The sequence below is a fragment of the Trichosurus vulpecula genome, chromosome 7 (genome assembly GCF_011100635.1).
Source record: "Trichosurus vulpecula isolate mTriVul1 chromosome 7, mTriVul1.pri, whole genome shotgun sequence".
NCBI lineage: Eukaryota > Metazoa > Chordata > Mammalia > Diprotodontia > Phalangeridae > Trichosurus > Trichosurus vulpecula.
The window spans coordinates 217,208,261-217,222,153 of record NC_050579.1 but is presented as its reverse complement, the minus strand read 5'-3'; positions in this window follow the sequence as shown (position 1 = coordinate 217,222,153).

Here is a 13,893-nt window from a genome sequence, read left to right as displayed (position 1 = left end):
CAAATAGAGCTGTAGGGTAGAAACCTGCCCATGGGAAGAAGGCTTAGCTTAAGCCATTTTTAAGAGCTGTTAAAGTAACTGGGCTCTGGCCTTTGAGGTGAATTGAGATGGTGGTGCTGGTAGTGTGTCATTACCTTGTTAAACTTTGCTTTCCCAAAAACAGAAGCTGCAGGCAGGAACCCCTGGAGCCTGCTGTTGGGCAGGAGCAGGAAGAGCTTGGAGTGGAGCAGTCCCTGTGAGACAGGGCCTGGTGCAGGAGAGCTGCCTATGTGTCGTGAATCCAGGTGAGAGCTGGGAGTGGTCAACCTCGTGTCAAGATGAAAGGACTTTACTTGGACACTTGGTATTATAGAGATTGTTCTTACTGTGACTTAGGGGTGGATAGTGTGGTATTCTCTGCTACCCCTTAAGGATGTGTCATGCTAGGAAAGACCCTAGCCTGGGACCCCCTGATTTGGGGATGCAATGATATACACTGTGTAGTGTGATGTTCTTACTGTGACCTGGGGTGGATGGTGTGGTATTTTCCACTACCCTTTAAGGATGTGTTGTGCTAGGAAGACCTTAGCCTGGGACACCCTGCTGTGTAAACAAGTATTTTGGTGAATACTACTGAACACAATGATATATGCTATGAGCCATATGACATACTGAACCATATGATTATATATATTAGATGATATGTTTTGCTTGAGGATGTTATGAATGTTATGCTTTATTGAACAATGTTTAGTTTATTGCTGAATAGAGAGTTCATTATATTATGCAATTAGACCCTCGAAATTATTCACAGCAGCAGTCCTTAGGTGTGCTGCCATGAGTGGAGTTACAGTGAGTCTTATCCCCCAGATCCCTGCTCCTTACCTCTCAGACTCCCTGTATTAGGTTGCAGTCTGATTTTTCTCTCTAAGCAGTTCTGGGGGCAGAGACCTCAAGACAGGTATCCTGGAAGGTAAGGCTATTCTATAGAACTTGGCTATGGGTCAGTCAGAAACCAAAATTGGGGATCTGGCTAACAAGACTGCCACCTCTTCACCATCCATCTGATGACCCATAAATACTGCCAGTGTTGGTGTCAATCGACTACTGAATTATGATGGCCCTATTGGGGTTCTTTTGATTAGTCCAGATTATTTTTATCTTTAGTATAACTCTGAATTTTGACCAGTCTGAAAAAAAGTAAATTTGAATTCTAAATTTGTTTATCTTAAAAACAAACTAAGCCTAAAAAAGCCAACAAGAAAATTATCTGTCTTATCACTCTGTTATCACTTTCTGCATCTCTGGGACTGTCATGTTTTACGTTTGTGCTGAAAGATTTAAAATACAGCCAGAAAAACGTTTAAGGAACTTCTAAGGTTTGTAATTAGAGAGAACATTGGGAGAGAACTTCCACCTCAGGCTTTCAGCAGGAGATTAAGACTTTTTTGGGGGGTCCCAATACTGGCAAAGTTGGGTTACAGGAATAAAGTTATATAACAAGCAATGGGAGACTCTCCCAGAACTTAGTTGGAAGGTAGAATCAGCTAGCAGCAGCTTTAGACTGATAAGAATCTAGACCCAGCAGCCCAAGATAATGAGGGCTCGGAGAGAAAAGCTGAGAGTTTATATTCAGGTTTAATTAGATCTTAAAGCTCGAGTTTGTAGATTATGTTTTAATTAAATCTAGAGAACTGTCTTTGCACCCTTCTGACCAACGTATCTGATATCAGGGCAATGTGTTTAAAACTGCAAAAATAGGTGGTTTTTATACTTTGATCAGGGCTTTTCTATCATAGTCTTAAATAAGATCACTTCAGGATTTCAGTGATTTGTTTAAAATGCGTTAATATTATAAAAGCTGTTTGTGAAGGGTGTGAGAGAAATACAGCTCTTTTGATTTGTAAATCAGCATTAACTTCCTCCAGATTCTAAAAGGTGAAGATAGGCAGGACAAAATTGGGCTATGATTTTTAATTATGAAAACTGTATAATTAGGCAGTCAAGCCTTTAGAAATCTGTTAATAAGGTTTGGGAGTAGCCAGAATCCCACTCTTGCATTTCAACAGGAACATAAACTGCATGTCTAACAATTGTATGTGCAGTCTGGGATATGGTAAAGGAAAGTGGAGGTAGTGAGTAATGGGTTTAAAAGATCAGGAAAGAGAAATAAAGGCTTGAGTAAAAATATGGAAGGCAGAAAAAACGATTTGGGGACAGATGGGGGTGGGCAGCAGCAAGCCCATGTGCTCTAAGGCCCGCTCCCCCCACTTTGGATAGTTGTTCTGGGTGCCCTTGTGCCAGCTTCAGATGGTTTAAGCATGTTGAGAGGGTGTGATTTTGTTTTAAGTAGAAAGATTGAAAATGAAAATTTTGTAGCTTGATTTGAAAACCAATAGAGTTATGTTGTAACAATCTGGCTAGCAGCTGCTGTAGGGGTGAAAAACCAACAACAGCTGGCTCACAGAACACTGCAAGCCCAAGTTCTTTTGATCTGCTTTACTAAGGAAAGTAACATTAAGGAGTTAACAATCTTACTTTAATCCATCATACAAATATCATTCCCTTAGTTCAGGGGAAAAAACCAGCACCCTGAACTTCAGAATAAATACAAACAAATTACAAACATCGACAGACAGGCCAAATACAATTTATAGTTACCAACATCTGAGTTCAGCTGGGAGCTTGACAAGGGCTGGCCCAGAGTCATGCAATACTCCAATACTCCTGCTGTGGGTCAGAGCTCCGGAACAAAAAGAAAGCCAACCTCTGGTTTTATATCTTTTTCAGGGTCAAGGGTGAGTCACATATGTGACTCACCCACCTGACCTAAAATCATCACAAAAATTCGACTTAAACCCACATGGTCTAAAAGCCTCTGATGTCACAAACATGTCACTCAAACCCATGTGAACTAGGCTTTCCCTTGAGGCAAGGAGGTCATCAAAGACTCCTAATTTAATCAAGGAAATAAAGGCCAAACTCTTCAAGGGCACTTGGTTGAATAAGTGCTAAGAGCCCGTCTTGATTCCCAATAAAACTTATAGAAGGTTAGAAGGAATTATGTCTACCTGCCTTTCAGGATAAATCTGTAGGAAGGCCTTATTAAATCTAATACTCCATAAATATTGGCTATGGTAAAGATATTGGTTATTGTGATTTGAGATTATCCCATAAAATCTTAAAATGTTTCTTTGTACTGTTCAATTAATTATTACCTCTGGAAGATCTAGAGTTTTCTGCCCGGGGAAACTAGCCATACCCTGTTAGCCTTAAGTCAAATTCCTTAGGTCTCTTTTTGCCTGGGCTAAAAGCAGCAGTACAACTCAGAGTCTTAGGGTTTCAACCCAGATAACCTAACAGGGAATAGGTTGTTATTTGACATTAAGAAATTTGTTCTATTTGCCTCAGTTTATTGTTCTGTAAGGGGATAATAATGGAACCCACTTCCCAGGGATGTTGTAAGGATCACATGATTGGCATAGGGCAAATGCTATCTGACTGTTAGCTGTTTTTAATTAAATGTTTCATACTTGGTAACTTTATATGAGTTTTTAAGATGTGATCAGTATGCCAAGAGTGATGAGATGAATGATTTTCCCTGTAAAGCAATTTGGAAATGCATCCAACTAAATTAAGGTCACTTGATTGGTAATCCAGTGGTTTTGTTTCAAGTTTTAAATACATGATAATTGTTTATGGTATCATTATATTGCTAAGTTTTCTTATTGTGTAATTTGGTAAACAATTATATCACCTATGTTGTTAGAAAAGCAACTGCTCTTACAATCTAGATGTTAGATTAAAAATTATACTGTCAGAGGAAAAAAATGAATGGGTTAGGAAGCTATTAGATCATTCTATCTGACCATGTATTATAATATTCTGAAGTACTGTAATTTAAGAAATCATAAACTTCTGAGTTTTGTCTATATTTAAAAGAGAGGTTTCAGCTAAAATTATTTGACTATTACTTATGAAAGTTAAGACTGTTAACTAAGCTATTTGCGGTTGTTGTTTAAATCAAGTATTTACAAAAGTATTTTTGTGAAAGGAAACTTGGTAAATATGCAAAGAAAAGACCTTGTAAAATCTCCTTTGTAATTCTTATCAACCCTGTGCTAGAGTTTCACGTTGTAGAATTCTTACTGATTAAATGAGTGCTTACAGAGAAACTGAGTCAGTCAGCAGCCCAAGGGACACAGCACCAGAGACCTAAGGCTAGTGACTAATACTAAAGCATATAAATTACTGCAATGAGCTGTAAGTGGGAAAGATCTTGCTGTTTAGTTCTGAATTCATTCCGTGGTCTAGCAAGTGTTAAAATTAGTGTTTGAACTTATATGAATAAGATTCAATTCCTTAAGTATCTTGTTCTTTCAGATTGAGTATGGTTAGAGAAGGGCAAATAAGCTTGAAAAACAGAAATGCGAATCTATTAGAGTAGTAATTTATTTTGTGTTATCTTAAAGGGAAATTTGGTTTTACTTATGTTTGTTATTTAATAAGAAACTAGTACGTATGTAGGAACATGTATGCAAACTACTTAAGACTTACCTTAAAGATGTTCCCATTGTTTAAGGGATTCTGAGAGCAGTAGTATTTTTCTGTTATGAGAGTCACATCCCTGAAACTCTGATTATAGGAACTTGCTATTCAAGACTTTATGGGATTGTTAACTGACTGTTATTCTGAGTCTGACTCCAGGTATGATTATCAAGGAATGCTATTGAGCCAATGATCCATGATGCCAGCAACCCTGTGGGGTCTATGAACTGCAGAGGGTGTTCTTGTGGGGACAGTTAGGAGAATGACTGACTATTCTGCATGGGCTGAGGTAGGATCCTCCTGACTCAATTTCCCCACTATGATACCTGGCTGACTTTAAGCCTGGCTCAACGTAGTTGGCCATCTACGTAACTTCTGCCTGGAATTGACATGAAGTTAGAGAAACATTGTTGTCTTATTATAGTTATATCCCTATGCTTTTACGGCAATTTTCTAAAATCAAAAAGTTTCATAAAAACAATATTAAACCTATTTAATAATAGATTGATACTAGAACATCTGAGGTTACCATACTAAGACACAATATTGAGCTATTTGGCCTAGTATTTTAGCCCAAACAAAAAAGTATTTAGCCTTGAGATCTGTTACTAATATATATTCCTTTACAAGTTAGGGTCCTTTAATTCCTCATAATGATATGAGGATAATTAGGTCAAAGACTTGTGAAACCAGGATATTATTCTGTTTAGTACAATTAGTTAATTTTAAAAGAAGAATGGCTTGTGGTCTGTCTTGTAAATGCTGTAAAAGAAGCATCCACTTTAATTAGGGATTATTTATTGAACATGGCTGGAAGTTGGAAATGTTTTATTATAAATAACTTACTTGATATTCACTTCTTAAAAGTGATTACTCCATGTATGTATGTATACTCTCCCTGAACCTTGTTACGATGGTAGTTAATCTGGCAACTTTTCTGTTATTCTTTAGTGGAATCTCATTCTCCTGATGGGGGAATAAATAGTGCCAAGTATAAAAAAATGGGTTCTAATTTTTGTTTTTGAGTTTCTTAAACATGCCAATTGGCCAAGGTTCCAATTTTGATTTTATAACAATAGAGACATAACGGTTGAGTTAACTTTCATTATTTGACCTGATTATTGGCAAGGTAATTTAAAATTGTGTTAAGATCAGTTTTGTAGGAGATTGAACAGAAAGAGGATCACTACAAGGAGTCTTAAAAAAGACAGTCTGCCGGAGACTGCTTAAACCATACTCTTACCAGAAAATTTTATCAGATGATGTCCCAAGTATCAGACAACTATGAGATGAAACTTCTGAGCCTTAAATGGACAATTTTATTCATTGTTTACCCTTTCCCTTTGTATCTTTTTATCTGTACGGTCCACGTACTAAAAAGGGGACTGTCCCCTTGGTTTTGTCAATGTGCCCATGAACTTCTTCCCTTTTCCCCCCTCCCATATTGTTACCCATTATAAGTCCCAAAAACCTAGATGAAGTGTTGGCCATATCAGTTAATGATTCATTGAGGAGGCTACACCTCTCATTAGAATTAGATGGAGGAATGTGAAAAATGATTTATCTTAGAATCAGTATCTTGGAGACTCAGAGCTCCATGCCCACCCCTCCTCCCACCCCCCTAGCTCCCATCTCTAAAGTTCTTCACAAGGACATTACTGAAAATGAGACTACATTAAGTCTTATTCTGATCAGACCCTCAAACCCAAGCCTGAATTGATTTTATCAAAGACATGAAAACTCCATTGTGTTCTGCTCAGGCTTGGGTAGAGACGAATTCTTCTGCCTAGATAGCCCAAGGCTGGGAGTGGCCTGGTATGGTTGTGGGGGGGTGTGTGTGTGTGTGTGAACTGATAGAAGAGGTAGTTCCTCTGTGGGGTGCGGTGATATCAGCCCCTGTTGTAAAGGTATGTAAACTGGGTACCCCAACCCTTGAATTGAGCCAGCTCTGGTCTGGCCCCCTTATGGGGACCCAGTTCTGGACTGTAACTCCCATGCAGTGCATGTTACCAGCTTGACAGAAATTAAAGAGTGAGCACACGACCTATTTTGTCTCTTTCTTAGAACAAGGTTGACAATGTGTCAATGGCCAATGTGTTAATTTGTTTTGCTTGACCTCATTTATTTGTTATGTGGTTGGAGGTGGAGGAATTCTCTTTGGCTTTCTGGGTTAGTGAGTAGTAATGGGGGAGTGGGGGGAAACATTTTAGAAGTTCACAAAGAGGAAAAAAAAAGTACAGAAAAGAACATAGAGTGATTTTGTTTTTACTTATATGTATATGTGTGTATTTAAAAACAAGCTACATACATAAGTTCAGTTTCTAAAACAATTCTTTTGCTTTACTTTGTATCTTGAAATTTTTGTGGGTATTGAGTAAATTCACAATAAAAAGAAATTTAAAAATTAAAAAAAATTACTCGAATTAATTTTCTCCCTTTCCATCAAGTTGTATTAACTCTTTTAGGAAGATCAAAGAGGCTTCAAGTCTAAAGTGAATGAATAATAATGGCTAACATTATATAGTGCTTACTATGTGTCAGACACTGTGCTAAGCACTTTACAGTAGTATCTCGTTAAAATCTCACAAAAACATATAGATGAGGAAATTGAGGCAAACAGGGGTTAAATGACTTGCTCAGGGCCACACAGACAGTATGTGTCTAAAGCAGGATTTGAACTCGGGTCTTCCTGACTCTAGGCCCAGGACTCTGTCTGCTATACTATCTAGCTCTTAAAAACCAAGAAAAGCTTTCCTGGGGTAGTGAGCAACAGAGCAGGAAGCAAAGAAACATGATCTGTAAACATTGTACCAGCAATAAGGATCCTTTTTAAATCAGGCATACTGATTATTCCCAAATGAATTCCTATGAACCAAAAACCAAGGTAGATGACGAATTAGCCTCAGGCCTCACCTTCTGCCCAGAAAACTACTCACTACTTACTGTTATCAGTATTCCAAGTCTCCAGGACATTGCAGCTGGTTTTAAAAGATCTTTGTGATTTTTGCATTACTCGACTTACTCTTCCCATATTGCCCAGTGCCCCAGACTTGAGGTTCCATAACCAGTCAGTGTGACTACAACTGGTTGAAGAAAATGAATAATGCTGATTTTTCTTCTGCACCCTCAAATCAGAGATGGCATGTAGATTGAAGCGTGCAATTCATGAAAACAACTTTAAAAAACAAAAAGGCAAGCCATGTAAACTTTTAGACAATAAATAGCAGAGCCAGGAGTCTGTCCAAAGAAAGGTCTGAAGCCTGGCCACCTAAAATTTTGGGGTTTATCACTTTAACACATGAGACTTAGAAAGATAGATTAATAAGACATTTGTTAAGCTCTTACTGCAAGCCAGAAGTTTATATCATCATAGGAATTATAACTAGAAGGGAGTAGACACCATTCAATCTAGCCCCCTCATTATAGGAAACAGGCCCAGAAAACAAAAATCATTTGCTTAGATAATAGAGTCAGTAGGAGAAATAAAGCTTGGATTTGAACTCAGGTCCTTTCACTTCAATCCAATGGTCCTTCTACTACATTCTTTGGCAATGTAATTGTCCTTATATGTTTCTTTGGCATTAAAACTGTGAATTTATGAAAATGACATTGATAAAATGCTTGAATTATGCTCTAGGTAGCTGCTTACCATTCCTGTCTCTAGTCAGTAATATGGTGCAAAGGGCAGAGTATTTGGCTGGCAATCTGGGGGCTTGGTTTTAGTGTTATTTTTATCACTAGTTAGCTGTATAGCCTTGGAATAGCAACTTTAATCTTTCTGGGACTCAGTTTCTTCATCTATTAATGGAGAAGTTTGGACTAGATTGTTTCCAATGTCTCCTCCAATTTTTACACTCTGATTCTAAACCACTGACATTGAGAGAACAGGCCTACTTGATACCCTGGGCAGGGAAAATTGGAACACTCAAAAAAAAAGCCTAAGGGTAAAAAACAACTTCTCTTCAATCTTGGCAGAGTCCATTTGGCCAAGAATAGACAGATGTGCTCTTTTAAATCAAACTGTTCATATGCAAATAAATCATCCCTCTACATTCTTTACAAGATGTCTTAAGCATTTATATTTATAACCACAGTTTATTTTTTTCAAGCTGTTCAAATCCAATGTGCATATTGTTTTTTTACATAATTTTTTTGAAGGGGGAAGGCAGGGCAGTTGGGGGTTAAGTGACTTGCCCAAGGTCACACAGCTGGTAAGTGTGTCAAGTGTCTGAGGCCAGATTTGAAGTCAGGTCCTCCTGACTCCAGGGCCAGTGCTCTACTCACTGTGCCACCTAGCTGCCCCTTACATAGATGTTTTAATAGTTTTTATTAAACCAAAGTTTTTTCCTACCGTTTCCAGACAGCAAACTATTCTACAAAAAGAGCCATCCTTTATCAATTGATTTAGCTATTTTTCTTTATGTTTTTAAAAAGAACTTTTCCCATCTTTTTCAGAATGAAATAGTTGCTCCACATAGAGGGCAGAAAACTAAGGGCATGGTAATTTACAAACATGTATTTACGTAGAAATGTGTATGTTTATGTATGTATAGGTCTACACCTATGATTTTATCACTATGAAGAACTCTCAACATGAAAGCTTTTTTCACCAATGCAGATCAACAACTGATTTGTAATTTACTGTCTTAGAGAGTTGCTTGTGGGACTAAGAGGTTAATTGACTCATCCAGGGTCACACAGCTAGTATGCGTCACAGGCAGCACTAGATCTCAAGTCTTCCTGATTCAAAGGTTTGTTCCATCTCCACTACTACAATCTCTGGAATGTTACATTTGTATTGCTCATACCCTACAAAGATAACGTAAGTGTACTCACTTTTTGACTTCTATAGTAGCAAAAGAACACCAGAAGTTCAATTTTCAAAGAAATAGGCAAAAAATTAAATGTATGGTTAGTAAAATGAAAGAAGCCTGTACTATACCTTGTTCACAGTGAACTCCAGTCCTTCCTAGAGGGCAACGACATGTGTATCTTTCAGGCAGCGGGACACAGGTTGCTCCCTGACTACACTGGTGTGGTGGCTCATGTTCAGGGTCACAGATAGAAACCGTCTCTGTACAAAATGCCCCTTTCCATCCTTTGGGACAGTCACAGCTGCAGGTTGAAAAATAAGACAGCACAGTATAGTTTGAGCACTTAAATAGAAATCAACAACTTCTTTTTTGGATTTTATCCACCCATCCATAAACCAATCAAGAACATGTATTTGTTAAATGCTTACTATGTACCAGTCATCGTGTTATGGACTGGAGATCCAAAGTCAAAAATGAAACACTCTCTGCTCTCTCAAGGTTTTGAGTCTTGCACTTGGGTCTTAACTATTAATTTTTTTCCTTCTTTGCATGTATTCAAGGAGAAGCTGCATGACAACCTTTTGGGGATTGTAATAGAGTAGGCCTGACTTGGGCTGGTCCCCTGGTAGTTTTGATTCAAAACAGGAATGGAATAAAATACTCAAACCATCTAACAGTTAAGAAAAAGAAAATTTTTTAGTCATAGTAGGGGAAGGATATTCAGAGAAAAGAAGGGATGTTTATCCAGGATGAGGTTGAGCACAATTTCCCAGTTTTCTTCATGCTGTTAGTTTATGGTCTGAAAATTCTGATTGGGCCTTGGGCCCTGGAATCTTGGCTGTTTTAAATCCAGGTGGCCAGAAAGCTACATCAATAATTCTGAGCTAAATTGCAAGGACAGTTTCAATTCCTTTTTTTGTTTGTTTGTTTTATTTATTTTTAGTTTCAATACCTTTTAAAGGAAAACTAGCTAGGGTGAGTGGGAAGCAGAGTCAAGATGGTAGAGCTTGCTTGAGCTTTCCCAACTTCCCTCCAAACAACTTTAAATAACATCTCAAAACAAATTCTGAAGCAGCAGAACCCACAAAAGGATGGGGTGAAACAATTTTCCAGCTCAAAACAACTTGGGAGGTCAAGCAGATTGGGGAAGATAGTATTCAGAAGTAAAATACTTTTGAGGATGGAAAAAGTGAAAGGAGAGAGAGCAGGCTCAACAGGGAAAAGAGGCTGGAGGGAAATACAGTTAGTAATCATAACTGTGAAAAATTTTTAACTACAAGTTTCTCTGATAAAGAACTCATTTCTCAACTATATAGAGAACTTTGTCAAATTTATAAGAATACAAATCAGTCCCCAATTCATAAATGGTCAAAGGATATGAATAGGCAGTTTTCAAAGTAATCAAAACTATCTATAATCATATGAAAACTATTCTAAATTGCCATTGATTAGAGGAACACAGATTGGCTAATATGACGGAAAAGGAAAATGACAAATGGTGGGAAAATTGAGACAGTAATGCATTGTTGATGAAATTGTGAACTGATCCAACCATTTTGTAAAGCAATTTGGAACTTTACCCAAAGGGCTATAAAACCACGCATGCCCTTAGACCCAATAGTACTGCTACTAGGTCTGTATCCCAAAGACATGAAAAACAAAAAGGAAAAGAATGTATATGTACACAAATATTTACAATAGCTCTTTTAGTAGTGATAAAGAATTAGAAATTGTGGGAATGTCCATCAATTGGAAAGTGACTGAACAAACTGTGGTATATGCTTGTGATGGAATGCTACTGTGTTATAAGAAATGATGAGCAGTATGCTCTTAGAAAAACATGGAAAGACCTACATGAAATGATACAAAGTGAAATGAGCAGAACCAGGATAATATTTTGTATAACAGCAATATTGTATGATGGTCAACTGTGAATGATTAATTATTCTAAACAATATAATGATCTAAGACAATTCTGAAAGATTTATGATGAAAAATGCTATCCATTTCCAGAGAAAGAACTGATGGCGTCTGAATGCAAATCGAAGCATACTTTTCCCCTCCTTTCTTTTGTCTATGTTTTCTTTCCCAAAATGACTAATATGGAAATATATTTTGCATGACTGCACACATATAATCTATATCAAATTTCTTGCCTTCTCTTTGAAGGGGGAGAAGAAGGAGAGAATATGGAACTCAAATTTTAAAAAAATGTTAAAAATTGTTTTTACATGTAATTAGGGAAAAATGAAATAGTAAATAATCAAAAAAGTTTAAAAAGTATATAATAAATTCTACATGTTAAAAATATATTATTTAACCACAACAGCAAAAGGAAAAAAAAATCTGTATGGGAGTTAAGATACTGCTCCCACCACAGAGATATTGTCCCAGGGATTCTTGACTGGGGAGAGGTTGATGGAGTCTGAGGACTCTTCCAACTCAGATCCTATAATTTAGTAGAAAACTTTGTAGGAACTGGTAACATTAGAAGCACTGTGGTGGTTGTTGAGGAAAGCGACAACCCCCTCCAAAACCATAATGCAATATCATTAGCTGCCTAACATGAGCAAGGCAAAAAGAATGCAAGGAAGATTCCACTAAGCATTTTTCTTTGCTGTTTTCCTCAAGCTGGAGGACTAGACCACAAAAGCCAGGAAAGAAGCTCCTGGCATGGTCCATGGCATGTGGCCCAGATAGCAAGATTTCTCAATCCATACAATGTGGATGAGGTGAAAGGTGCTGCCCTCTCAAATGCAGCATTTCTTAGTTTTAATATGTGAACACTCAGAAGATCTGAGATTTCTTTAAGCTTAGAGAACTCCCAGTGGTATCTCCTTCCGCCAATGCAGACTACAATCCATCTATGACATAGTTGATGAATCCTAGGGAGTTGCCAGAGTCCCACAGAAATGAAACTTTGTCCAGGATCACTCAGCTGATAAGTGTCAATAAGGATTTATACTTGGGCCTTTCCAGCTCTAAACCTAGCACTCTGTCCTTTATCTTACATTGCCCCATAGTTTAGCTAAGACAGATAAAGCAACTTTCTATTTTATAAACTTATAGTTTAGTAACAGTAGTTATTTTTTCAAATAAACAATATATTGTCTACTGCATAAATGATAAAGTTGGAAAACATTGCTGATGTCTTTTCTCTGTGCCTCTTTGACATTACTTGTCTCAAAATTTGAGGCTGCTAGGTGGTGCTATGGAGAAAGCACTTGTCCTGGAGTTAGGAAAACCTGAATTCAAATTTGTCATCAGACACTAGCTGTGTGACTCTGGGTAAGTCAGGTAACTCATGTCTGCCTCAGTTTTCCCAACTGTAAAGTGGGTGTAACAACAACCACCTCCTGTAGTTGTGTTGGGTTGTTGTGAGCATTAGATAACATTTATAAGGTGATCAGTATTAGTGACTATTGCAAAGGCACTTAGTTATCCTCCTCTTCTTTCTTCTGTCCTTTTCTCCCTTCCTATCTATCCTATCCCTCCCCAACTCCTAACTTCCTATCCTTATGGGAGATCTACTAGGTACAAATCACAGAATGACGTGGCTGAAATTATAGGTGGTCTGAAGATTAAGAGAGATGGTGCAGCGGATGTAAGCAACTTACAGCTCATTACCAGTGAAGATTTGTAAGCGAGAAGTGGCACAAAATGCTAAATATATCATCCAGGGTATCTGTGACTAGAAAAGGAAGTGGTATTATCAGTAGCAATAGTGAAGAATAACAGACGTATGGCACCAGGGCCATACTCATTACTGCAGTGTGGTAAGGGAGAGATAACTTGGGCATCACAGGACATAGAGTCAAGAATCGAACCTATCACACCTCATCTATGTGATTTTTACGTGGTTCAGTTAGCTTCTCTGAGCCTTAGTTTCCTCATCTGTAAATCTAGGGGATTGGATAGATGATTTCTAAGACATTTACTAAGATGGTATAATAAGGATAATTGGTACAAAATATGCTCTTCCCCCCCCCAATAAAAACCTGGGTTGCCCTTTCCAGTGAATACATCATGAAAAGAGTAGGCTAAAACTTGGAGTACAATGATGGTGAAGTGCGTGTGTGGGATACATATTTGGCAAAAAGTAACTCACAACTTCTGATGCTTTATGATCAGAAGTCCTTTCTTAAGTTTGTATCCAGTGTTCTTTTCTAGTGGAAGGAGTCACACTCCTTTAAATTGCCTCTAACTTTGGGTTTGGGTCTGGGTCTCTGTCTTTTTGGTCAATGTCCTCTGCTCTCCAGGTAGAGGCTTTGTCTCCTATTGTTTCAGTTAATTCGATCCCAGATGAAAATATGGCCTACAATTGGTCTGTTCTCTTCAATGACATGATAAAAGGGGATTCATTCTCAAGACCCTGGCTCCAATTCTGGAATTCTCAGCTCATACTGCTGAAATTCCTCCAGCTATTTACGAGACCCTAGAAGCTTATTTGCTTAGCCAGTCAGCTGTCCCCTTCCTGATCTGTGACTTCATAAACACGTCAGAGAGTAGAGATCATCTTGTCTGTGCAACGTAATTCTGTGATTATTTTAGC